This window comes from Anser anser (genome assembly GCF_964211835.1).
Source record: "Anser anser genome assembly, chromosome: 4".
Lineage (NCBI taxonomy): Eukaryota > Metazoa > Chordata > Aves > Anseriformes > Anatidae > Anser > Anser anser.
The window spans coordinates 61,505,299-61,518,457 of NC_139724.1; the positions used below are offsets into that span (position 1 = coordinate 61,505,299).

General features: G+C 36.7%; 1 protein-coding gene across 11 annotated transcripts in view; it reads right to left on the reverse strand.

Moving 5' to 3' along the window:
• SLIT2 (slit guidance ligand 2) overlaps nt 1–13,159 on the reverse strand; it is a 263,097-nt gene that overhangs the window by 241,972 nt on the left and 7,966 nt on the right. The window lies entirely within an intron of this gene.

The window sequence follows — 13,159 nt, forward strand, 5'->3', positions numbered from 1 at the left end:
TACCACTGGGATAATGTGAGGTGAGTGAAGATGCATTTTAATAAGAAATAGAAAAAAAAACTGCTTAATCCAACAGCAACAAAAATAGAATTGTGATCCCACAAATCATAGTCCCAAATGAGTAGAAGGGAAGTTTTCAGTAAAAAAGAAATATACAGCTGTAAAAAGAAGTTAATAAATATTGGAAAACTTCTAATTTGAACATTGCCTCAGAAAACTGTACCTACATAAAAAAAACAGTAGCATTTTATTGTTTGTAGATCTACTGCATTTTCAAAATAAGGCAATTAAAAAAAAAAAAGACACTTTCTTACCTTTAGTAAATTTTTGTACAACAGAATTAAAGACAACAAAACTGAAGTAGTAGGAAGAAAACTGTTTCAAATAAATGATTACATTTCTGATCAGACAAGAGTATTGTGAACAGTATTGTGAACATGATGGAATTCTGAGAAACTGAACCCGAACAAATGATTAAATAAAAACAGAAGTAAAATTCATTAATCCTTTCTCCTTGTTAAATAGATAGTTCAGACTTAATCCTCTAAGGATATGATTACAGATGAAAAAATACATGGGAAAACTTGTAAAGACTTTGGCAAGTTAGTCTTTAATCAGACACTATTAAGGACAAAAATATGTTCATATTTTTTTAAGGACTATTTGCTTCAGATACCAAGCAATAATCACTAGCTCTAACTGAAGGTGCAATGAAATCACACATTATCTGTATGTCCAACATAATACAAAAATGGTGATACAATACAATGACATAACATTAATTGATGGTGGAGTTCTTCAGACAGGCTTGTCTTTCCCTAAATTGCAACAGCAATCTTAAAAGGATACACTGAGCATCACTTGATAAGTATACTTCACAGGCGAAATAGTTGTGCTAGTACATAACTATCCATACAAGCAGTTAATACCTTAGATCATGAGTTTCTATTACTACCTATAGTTCACACGGCCCACGCAACTGAGTATATGTAGTTTTAACAAAGGATGCACATGCTGCTGTGCAGACATTAAAAATCTAAATTATAGGTAGTAAATCAAACTCATGAATTAACCTAACAATAATAGCAGTACATTCATGACTCAAGAGTTTCTACCAACTGAGCTTGGCACTTAGAATTAGTTTCAACCTACATTTTTACTTTGCCTTTCACAAAATTAAAACATTTGTTCTTCGAGCACTAAGTGAATTGAGGGGACACGAGTTAAATAAACTACCGACCATTCAGTATTTTGTAGTTTCTACTTTGAATGATCTCATCCCTCTCATTGTAGCTCCTTTTAGGGGCTCAGGTTTATCTACCAAAAATCCGGATATCCTTTATTACCTGTGCCTAAGAGTACCAAATATTGTTAATTTTTGTGAAGGCGATGAGAGACATTTCCTTTGCAATATTACTTCAAGAAAGAGGCTTCAGCTAAACCTAACAAGTTATATAAATATACATAAAATATTATATACTAAAAAAAAATGCTTTCAATAGGGTGAATTTGTTTTTCTTAAGTTTCTTATAAGTAAATTTTATGACTTTACTGAAATGATTTTTTCAAGACTACAATAGGTATGTTACAAAATAAATAAATCTATGCATTCAAACATAAGTGAATGAAAAGGACATGTGGTGAACCTGGCACACATACACCAGTATGCCAGAACACAGCAGCTTTCACTTATACAGTCAACTACGAAGAGTTCGCAATCTTTGAAACAGAGCCACACACAAAGAGACCAGAAAATACATTCCTACTTTAAAACAGATATTGGTTCTCTGATACTGACATTGCCACCTTTTCCTGTGGCACCTTTGCCTCATGCAGACAAATTTAATTTTGTCTGAAATAACAGTACCTGTCCTCAACATGCAGACATGGAATAACAGTGAGACAGACATGATTGTCTTTGTCCCCAGAAGTTGAAAACTGAGGTAACCACAGATTTAGGAGAGAGAGAGAGAAAAAAACCACCACCAACAACAAAAAAAACAGTCATTACAAACTGCAAGAACTACAGGTACTGCAAAGTAAAAACAACCAGAAAATAAAAAATAACCACTTTTTCTTTCAGTGTGTCAGCACAGACCTCACTGCAGCTTGCTAGTAGACAGCATTTCCCCTGGGACAATGTGAGAAGAGAAATTTCGGTTGCATCAACTGAACTGCTCTCCCAGAACTGGCATTAAGTTCAAGGTATAGCACTGAAAAAAGAGTGATGAAATATTCCATACTGTTCCCTTTCAGTTTCCCAACCAAGCTAGAAAAAAATGGTGTTTCTCTAGCAAAGGAGGAGGGTTCAGAAGAGATGAAGTGTTAGTGGCATTAGCAACAGAAAACGTACTGGAGAATCTATTCTAATATTGCAATACCTTGAACTGTAAAGTCCTTGGGTAGTGGCCAGAAATAAATGAATGAGGGTCTGACATCACATAATTCTTTCAATATAACAAAGCTGAGCCACAGTTGCAATTAAAATAAATATAATTTCTGTTTCTTCCATTACTGAATCCAGCTTTGAGATGGGGCAAACTGACAGACTGGCTCAGACAAGTTTTTGAGCTTTTCATGATAAATTCAAGCAAGATCCCCATAATACATAAATTACACAAAATGTTTTAAATACTTCAGTTTAAACTTTCTAGAGCTCGGTCTTCTAAATATAGTAAGGGCTAGAAAACCAACTTTGAAGTGAAGTGGTGGAAAAAGTGTATGAATATACTCAAAGATATTACAGCTTTCAGAGGAATCAGTATGAGGACACAGAAGGGGAATCTTTGACAGATGGGCAGGCAAAAATAGTCCTTAAAGGAAGTTTGATACCAATAGGCAGATAAAATGTAGGTACAGTCAAGCAACAGGTTACATGGTGAAGCATACAGTGCAGGAAAAATAAATAAATAATTAAGTAAATATATATATAATGGCTTGATTTAAGGGATGCATGCACAGCTGTGATTACTATCACTGCCCATAAGGAAACTATTTACATTTGTTATGGGTTCTAGAAAACAGGCTATCCTTGCAGAAATGGCAACATAACTGGGTTTTACTTGTCTTCTGCATGGAGCCAGAGGATGTGTAGGTGGATGACAGAGTTAGAGGCAGAGTAAATTTGGGGGAGAACATTTTAAGCTCCCAGTGACAGTATTCCAACCCAGCATGGTCTGGCCATCCCACCCATCCATTCTGTTGTCACTCTAAGTTTTCTTGCCACAGTAACCTATCTACTATCAATCACGCAGAGGTAGGGAGGAAGGAGTGGGGAAAAAAACTTCTTAATTACACTGTTTGCAGTTTAATCGTCTGCAATTACTACAATTCACAAGCATGTCTGTATTTGTTTTCAAGACCTGTTAGCACTTTACAGTGGATTAGAAGCAAGTTGCAGGGAATTGACTTCATACAGTCAGAAAAGCCCTCATCTTTTCCCATGTGGCCTTGTCCTTATTCTATTCCATCCTTGTTCTGAGATGACCTTCATAACAGGGGACCTCAGGAGGTCTCAACCTCCTGCTCAAAGCAGGGTCAGTTATGAGATCAAGACAGGTTGCTCAGGGCTTCATCCAGTACAGTCTGAAAAGCCTTCAAGGACAGATGGCACAGCCTCCCTGGGCAACGGATTTGTTCCAGGACATAACTGTCCTCACAGTGAAAAAATCCTCCTCTTATATCCAGTCATAGTCTCTCCTTTCAACTTATGCTTGTCTCACCACGTTGATGAGCCTGGCTCCAGCTTATTCATAACTTTCTCACAGGTAGTTGAAAGCTGCTATTTTGTCCCCTACAAGTTGTCTTCTTCAGCCTACATAAGCCCAGCTAAAATACTTTCAGCTGGTTTTAGTTCATGTAAATGCAGTTCTAACTGTAGGCCCCCAAGAAAGCAGAAGCCTTCAAAGCTAACTTGAGAACTGATCTAAGTTAAGAACAGTTCCAAGTAAATTATAAATCAACTGTACTCTTTAATTAGAAACAGTCTGTCCCATTGGATGCATAGGGGCTAAGAGCCTTCCGAAACTCTACATATAAGGCACAAATACATTTTATTCTATACCTGTTGCTTCAGGAATGATAGAAGGCTTCCAACTCACACAAAGTTAACGACAGCAGAAGCCATTATTCTTCATTCCTCCTCTGAAGTTAGCTGAGAAATAAATAATGCTTTCTGTGCATAGTAACACACAGTACTGCATGCTTAGAAACTCTACTCTTCAACAAAGAAGCACATCCACACCTACTGTTTGATTGTCATTCATTGTTTGATAGCAATGTTTGAAGACATTATTATCACACCATTTAAAAATACCAAATAACACCTTTTCACTGAAGCTCATTTACAAAATATTCATAGCCTTTGAAAACACACAGACAAAATTTTCATTAAAGATCAATTTAATATGAAATGACATGTCAAAAAATTGCTGAGTGCTCATGCAGCAGCAGTTTTTATTCACAATGACTGGGCGCCACGAGGCTTCTCAAGTAGTTCCAACAGGTTACAGTATCTGCTGGGAAGGTCTAATACCAGTTCAGGCACTATGATATCAGGAAATTCAGAATCAAACTAAAAAATAATGGAAGTATCTTGAAACGGGAAGCTAGTGCACAGCACACGAATCATCTCCATGGACTGGTTTACACACATTTAACCATCAAGTCGCAGACTGACTAGAGGCTCTGGATAATAAGCATCAAAATGAGTGATCCTGTTCCCTCACCAGAGAGCATATACAGAGCTTGACTTACGCTTAAGACTGCAAGGAGGGCAAGTCTTCCTACTCTTGTCCAAAAAGCAGTATTGTTGTTATATCTGCCAGAGGCTGAGAACATAAGGGCATCAGTGTCCAAAGTCACACTCTAGTTAACTTCCACACATTTGGCAACTACCATGTATGAATGCAACTTGAGCAAACATCATCAAGTGATGAGAAAGCCCGAGAACTAAGACCTAAGCGAAAAATTGGAGAGAATTGTTAATGGAAAAACTGGCACAAAGGTCTTCTTGTCTGTAGTTAAGCTACTCATTATCTCTTTAAACATAACAATATCAAGTTTGATATGCTGTCCACATGAGTAAAAATTGAAATCTGAAAAGTTCAGTGCTAAACTTGCATGATTTGCATAGCTAAATTAGAGTTTGTCCAAGGTCAAGAACCACTTAATCAGAGCCCCATTTCCAGGCTAAGTAGTAACCAGGCTAAGAAAGATGTCCAAATTTGTATTTGATATCAAATTGAAACTAATTAGGTATTTGTTTTATTAATAATTACTTTAAGTTGAAGTGGGACCCTCACATAATAAATACCCTAGAAAAGTAAGTTTATTACTTGTGTAGAAAGTGGGGAAAGTTACTTTACAAACTATCTTACTACATTGTGCTAGCATACACAACTTAAACTCTAATGTATTTTCTGTCCTTCATTTTCCTCTTACCTAAGGTTGCTGTCAAGTCCAAAATTACCACATTCCTCCCCTACACCAATCAATTCTCCCTATGTTATACAATACACTAGTTGCACAGAGAATCAGAAGCTTGCATTAAATTTGCTTAAGAGATATAAGCAAAGCTAGGACAAGCTTTTCATTGAGGTTGGGGTTGTTGGGTTGTTTGTTGTTTTTGCTGTTTGTTTTTGTTGTTGGGTTATTTTGTTTCGCTAAGAAGAAAAGGGAAAGAAATGAAGGCTGTTGTTTTCTAGAGGCTTCAGTGTCCCTTGCCATTTCAGCTGAAAGGATATTTCTACAAATAACTGATATTTCTACAAAGAACTATTAATTCTACCTATTTCCATTAAAGCATGAAGAAGCATGATCCAGGGAACTACAGGCTGATCAGCCTCACCTTGAGTCTGGAAAACTGAGCACAGAGGAACTTCATGAAGCTCAACAAAAGGGAAATGCAGAGTCCTACACCCGAGGAGGAATAACCCTATGCACTAATGAACACTGGAGGAATACTACTCAGAACACAGCTTTATAGAGAAAGGTCCAGGGTGAACAGGAAATCAAAGGAGCCAGCGATGTGCCATCACAACAAAGGAGGCCACAAGCATCCTGTACTGTACAAGGAATAATGCTGCCAGCATGTCAAGACAGGATCCTTCCCCTCTGCTCAGCTCTGGTGAGACAGCTGGAGTACTGTGCCCAGTGCTGGACTCACTGCTACATGAGACGTGGACATACTGGAGCACATCCAGCAAAGGGCTGCAAAGATGAGTACAGAGACAGACTGAAGATTCCCCACCTGTCACAAGGGGAAAGGTTGAAAAAACGGGGGCTGTTTAGCCTAGGGAGAAGGGGGTTCAAAAGGATCTTAATGTGTATAAATACAATATGTGTATGTGTACCTCATGCACTTCCTTCCCAAGTACAGAGGACTGAATGAAACTCTTCTCAGTGGTGCCCAGTGAAAGAACAACAGACAATGGACACAAATCAAAACAAGAAGTTACATTTAAACATAAGAAAAATCGGTCTAAGAGAGTGGTCAAACATTGGAATAGATTTTCCAGCAATGTTGAAGATTATCCATCATTGGGAGACATTTGAAACCCAACTGGAGACAGCCCTCAGCCACCTGCTCTGGTTGACCTTGCTTTAAGCAGTGGCATTGGACTGGATAACCTCCCTTCAAGTTTTCAATTTTGTGATTCTTTGAGAATAACCCACTGGATTTTATTCTACTTTGAGAAATGATGATTTTCCATTCTCAATTTTGACATACAAATTAATGTGTGAAGATTAAAGGACAAATAAACGATGCTGAGTGAGTCAACTCTAAGGGAGAGTAAGAATGAAGGTATCAAAGATCAGTACCATGTTTCAGGCTTGTTCCCCCTCTCTGATAGGGAAAGCGGTTTCCTCTAATAACCAGTTGCTGGGAGGTCACCAGAGTCCCATCAGAGATGGCTGTAGGCATTGCCAAACTGCTTCTCACTCTGCATCCAGATCTGTCCTCACCATTATCATCCTGACTGATTAAGCAGAAATGGCAGTGCAGCAAGAATATCAACGTGAAGCTCTTTGTCTGTAAAACCAGAGAGAATCTGAGGAAAGAAACCTTTAAAATCCCTCAATTCTGACAACTTTCACTTGCCAGAATGACTGGCAAGATTTATCTGAAGACTCATTATTTAGACAAGAATTGCTTGTTGCTCCAGAAGATTTTAGTCTTGATAGAAGGGAGAAAAAAACTCCTTAACAACTAGGGCACAAATCCTGCCCCAAGCATGACTGTCCTCATCTGGGAAATGGAAAAAAAAAAAAATCAAGTATGTTTATTATGACAGCACTTCACTGTAGTAGAGATACAGGGAAGCACGCAAAATAACTCTAGCACTAACTAGACCATATCAATTGAATGAATTGCCTCTTATTTTAAAGTTTGTACATCTCACCAAATCTCAGCATTTGAGGCCACTCAAATACTATAGAAAATTTTTCCAAAGCCAGGAATTTTTTTAAGACTTATTTTGTAATGGACATCTACTCAACAGAAGGAAACAAATTAGAAAACTTTCATAAAGTAATATGTAATCAAGTATCAGATGAAGCAAGGATGATCAGACAACAGAAGGGGTATCTAAAGGGGGGGGAGCGGTGGGGTGGCAGAGGAGAAAAAGAGGAATTGTGTTGGATTAGGGGATATGATCTATTTTGGGCAGACTGTTTAGAAAGCAGAAAAGAAGTGCCTACAAATAGTCTGGAAGGGCTTGTAACTGTCTTTCTGGTACCAAGTTAGCACAGTAAGTTTTCATTCAAGTATTCTTGTGTAGCACCTGTACAGGCATCCTGCCAAACTAAACTCAGACAGCCTGGTGTGTTTTAAAAAAATTAAGAGGAGTTGCTACATTGTATCTGATTATAAGTCTAGGCTATTGTTAAAAACAAGCCAACACAATACACTACAAACTATCAAGGAAAATAACACCGTTCTTATTTAGTTTTCATCCAGCCTCTTCAGATTAAATGAGGTAATGTAACAGTATGAGTCACTGAAGTAACAGTCCTGCAGCCAAATTCCTCATGGCTTTTGGAGTTTAACTGTAAAATTCCAGGTGAAACTGTGGCTTCCACAATTAAAATTAGGAGCATTGTAGATGCCCTCTGAAATATACTATATTAAAAGGTAACTTACTGTGAAAAGTTAATTTTGTTAATTTTTACCTGTTGCCATCTACTATTAAATCTGTTTGTGTGTGGTTTTGTTGTCATTTAACTTGATCTGGATCTGCAAGAGATGTGATTTTTACAGAGCAGAATAGAAACGTATAGCTTTAAGTTTAATATCAGCGCTTCTGTAGCATTAGTTTAAAACATATTACAACCACAAAACACTATTTGAAAGGAAAACGTTGATAGAACAGTTCTGTAGAATCAGGTTTGGTTTCAACATTTTGCAACAGTGCAAATTACCCATTTCAGAGGAAGCAAGAAAGAAGAGCATCCAGCAAACAATGTGACAAAGGATGAGCACAAAACAGATGTGGGAAAAATAAACAGCCTTCCTGCCCTGGAATTTGTAAAAAGGTCTGCAAAGAGCAAACAGGACTTCTCACTGCAATTTGACTTCTAGACCTATAAAAGGAGTCCCATGAGAAACTACACTCAAATGAGTAAAATATACTAAAAATAATAATGAAAGTTTACCAGGCTTTCAAAAGAAGAACATAGCTCTTGGACTGAAAAGTTTTATCAGAGATTTTGTATTATTCTGCAATCAAAATGCAGCTTTATAAGCTGATTTTTAAAATGCTATTAGAATCCTGCTTCTCTTTTTAAATATCATCTTCAAATACAGCTTTTGTCTATTTTCTGATTTACCAGAAATTTTTCTAGAAAAGATATTTGAAGTTGTTTTGACAAAAGTCTGCTAATACAGGATAATTACTGGAGGTTTTGTTTTTTTTTTTTTTTTTAACTATAAATACAGGTGCCCCAGTATAATTCTTGTAAGACGGTCTCACATTCCTTTGGTAAGTGATTAGCACCGCAGGCTTCGCAGTCTCCTCCCTGTTCTAAAATGAGGAATGCGCTATGCATTGCCCTTAAACTATGTAGGATTAGTAAAGAGAAGGATTTTTCACATCCGTGATTAACAAGGAATAACTGTTCACCCCCTTCAGGGCTGTTCAAAAAACATATTCTCTACCTGAACTCATTATTCTTCCGTTACCTATACCTTTATAGGTGTGTTATTAACCCTTCCATTGCTCACGTTTTCAGACCAAAGCCAGACAGGTGCTTAAGTATCAATGGTTCAAAGGGGAGAAAATCATAACATTCAACAGGCTTCAAAACAAGTTTATGTATAAACTTCCCAAGTTTCAGGCAGCCCAACACAGACCTTTCCGACTGTGGCAGTCAGATTCTGTTCACAATGTACCCCAACTGAAAGAATTAATTCTCAGTCTTCAGGAATGAACTTGCACACCAAAATGAAGAACAGCGATCAGTGAGAAAAACTGGAGACACCTTTATAGCTTGTGCTAAGAACCCATTCTAAGAGCTCAGTAAAACGTCAATTCAGATGACAACTCTGTTGCTTATACAAAATGAGGTCTTAGTGCCAAAAAAAGCTGCTTTTCTTGAGACTACATATATAGTCATACACAAAAAGATGAAGTAATTCATTAATTGGCTATTCTTTTACCAATGATTGTAATGAACAGTAGCAGTGACTCAGCTGCTATAACCACTTTTCACCATGGATCCCAAATTCCACATTAGCCTTTAAACTTCAAATCTAAACCTATGTAAATTAGAAAAAAATATAATTTTGCTTCACAGTATTAGTATAACTAAGTATTTTTAAATGATGTTGTTTTGCAATGTTTGGCATTTTTTCCAGAAGTCCCAGCTCCTGAACTTTTATCATATAGCTATGTAGAAGAAATTTTGTTGTTGTTGTTGGGGGAGTAGAGGGGTGTGGGGTGTAACATTTCTGTTCTGCAAGTGAAAGGGCTATACTCTACCAGTTTACCCCCCCAAAAAAAAAAGTTCAAAACAAGATAAAATATTCTAGGATTAATTTATTGACAGAGATCACATTTCAAGAAAATTAAAGATTTTTTTTTTTCCAGAGTTACAAGCTTTCCTACTTGGAACAAGTCTTATGGATAGAGCTTCTCAAATACTCGGAATAAAACCACAATCTCATGCCACACCAATACGTAATAAAAAGTTAGTACACAGGTTTATTTTAAGCTCCAGAGAGCATGTTTTATCCCATTAGTGATACAGTCAATCTTATGTTTAAGAAACATCAGCAGTGCTATGAGAGTTCACAATAGTTAGTTTCCTGTCATGCAGTATTATCGAGTGTTGGTGGAGCTGTATTATTCCTGCTTCGTAAGAAAGAACATACATGATATATAGCCTCCTAGACTAGAAAAAAATGAAAGAAGTACTAGTTTATCCAGTCCATTTTGAAGCAGCTGCTAATTCCCTTCATAATTTTCTAGGTTTGCTGGCTGTGTTGCCCAAGACAAACTGTATTTGTTTTTATTCTAGATGGAAAAAAAATATTTCTAAGTTCATCCTGCTATGCATGCCTTTGTAAGATGAGGTGCTCTGTAAAACACCACGTTTCAGAGATCATAAAAACTCAGAAGTGAGTTTTTCCATTTAGAATTTCAAAAACTGCTAATACAGCCTGTTTTTAACACATTTATCAGAGACTAGGTTAAAGCCCAGATAACTCTAACCATGTAATATATAAAATAAAGCTAAAAATCATTTACTATACTGAGTCCCATATGACTGGCAAGATGGATTTGTGTGTGTTCCAGAAGCTGCAAACACAGCAGTTTCATACATAGATTTGAATATGGAAAAGAAGTCTGAATAGTACTTCACTTTGTTTACTAAGTGGAAAATATTTCTCCTTAAAAATATATAATTGAAATACATACCTCCATTTCTGTGCTGTGACACATCTACAAGTTTCAAATCATTCATCCTTAGATGAACAAAACTAAGAGCTTTCAATAGTACTGACTCAAGTACTCAGGCATACACTCCTCAGTTAATGCTCCCCTTCATCATAAGTTTTAATAACTTGTTTTAATGCATTTGTCAAGATGTGGTCCCCAATATATAACAAGTACAGGCAATTTCTCAGTTCTGCTATTTCCAAATTGTGTTGTAAAAAGTTCAAAAAATGCATGAACTATAACAAAGTATTTAATTCTTGAAATATCCTTCTCCATCATTCAGTGATACATTGTAAGAAGCATGAAAACAGACAATATAGATGGCTCTCAGTTTAAAAGCTATTTCAAGTATCAACATGAAGTTCAACCCCTACAGCATTCTTGCCTTCAACTAGGGATTTCAGCTGACTCACACCATAAAACTCAAAGGCTGGTTTTCTTGGGGAAATAAGTATTTAGCTCATGTACTAGATCAGAGACTGCAGTTGTTCTAGAACCTCTGAGTAACATTTTGCCTCTCTATACTAGTTTTCAGCAGAAGTAGGTGAATTTTAGTGTTGGTTTAGGTGTTTTTTTTTGGTTGGGTGTGTTTTGTTGCTTTTAAATCTACGCTGTAATTCTTTAGAACTATTAAGATAATAAGTGGACTTTATAAGTTTTATTAATTCAAGTATCAAAAGTGTAAGGGCTTGGCCTGGAAACATTTTAGGCCACACAAGTAACCTTTCTCAGAAGAGTTATCAGCAGGACTACTCACGCAAACTAAGTTATTCATGTGGTAAGTGTCTACAGAATCAAGACTCCAAATTAGCATTTTAGGGGCATAGTGCTTCCTCAATGGATTATTCACAAGTACAGGAAGAAAAATCAGTTTGAAAAATAGTTTTCAAACTATTGCTGTAAACTCTTCATGTTCTGACACCTTTTGTATGTTCAGCATAGCCTTACGGTGACCATAAAATTTTTACCTAGCATTTGAGACAGTTATTAGAAAAACCTTACAATTAAAAATAATTTTCTTATCAGCCAAAAAAACTTGTCCCTAAATGAAAAGCTAACTGCTCTGCTACATAAACAAGCAATTCATCCTCATAATCCATCTATGTTGTATTTCTGAAGTAAAAAGAATTTAAGTAAATTTTAGACAACCAGCTCATAACAAAACCGGTTCATAGTCTATAGCAGCTGTCTTCAAGCTTTTTATTTCCCTCCAGGTGACAATAGCTTGTAAAAACACTGGGATACTACAAGAGTAGCTGCAAAACCACAGAAGGTGGTGTTCTTGGCAGTAAATAAGTTTTTAAAAAGTCATTTTAAAGTTGTGTCCAGTGGTGGCATTAGACTGAAAAACACCACTTTCTAAAAACTATCTTCATTGTTCAAACTATTATAAACATCACACAAAGATGACAGCTTTAAAAAGAAAGAAGAAACAAGTGTTTAACTTAAGCTATACAACTATAACATTCTCATAAGAAATATTTTGAAAATATTGTCTCCCATAAAAATCAGTAGTCTCTAGACATTCTTAAACATTATAATAATTCTCCAGACTGTGACCATTGTGCCTTCCTTCCAAAAAAACATAAAATGAAACCTAACACATGATGGTGGTCTATCTAAGATTGGTTCAGGCAACATAACAGATCAGACCCTGAGCCTTTATGACACCTGTCATGTACTGAACCATATACTCTTTAAGAACCATTGAAAATGGATCCTACTAATATGAACACAAGCACATAATCATAGAATGGCTTGGGTTGGAAGGGACCTTAAAGATCATCTAGTTCCAACCCCCCTGCCATAGGCAGGGATGCCACCCACTAGATCAGGTTGCTCAGGTTCAGGGCCTCATCTAACCTGGTCTTGAACACTGCCAGGGATGGGGCATCCACAGCTTCTCTGGGCAACCTGTTCCAGTGCCTCACCACCCTCTGAGAAGAATTTCCTCCTAAATAATAATACAGGTTGGTGGTTGATATAGAAAGTTTTGCAAATGCTAAATACATAAGCCTGATTTTGATTAATCCAATAGTTTTTGGCACTGCTTCAGGATGTACACAAGGTACAAGCTATCCCATTCATTAGGAAGTGGGCTATCCATATTGAAGTTCAAAGAGGCTTGTTTTAACAGACACTGAGAGCATCTACACAACACAATAGATCATTTGATTCAGCCATTCAAGGTACAGGCTGCAAAGAGACATATTCAGGGA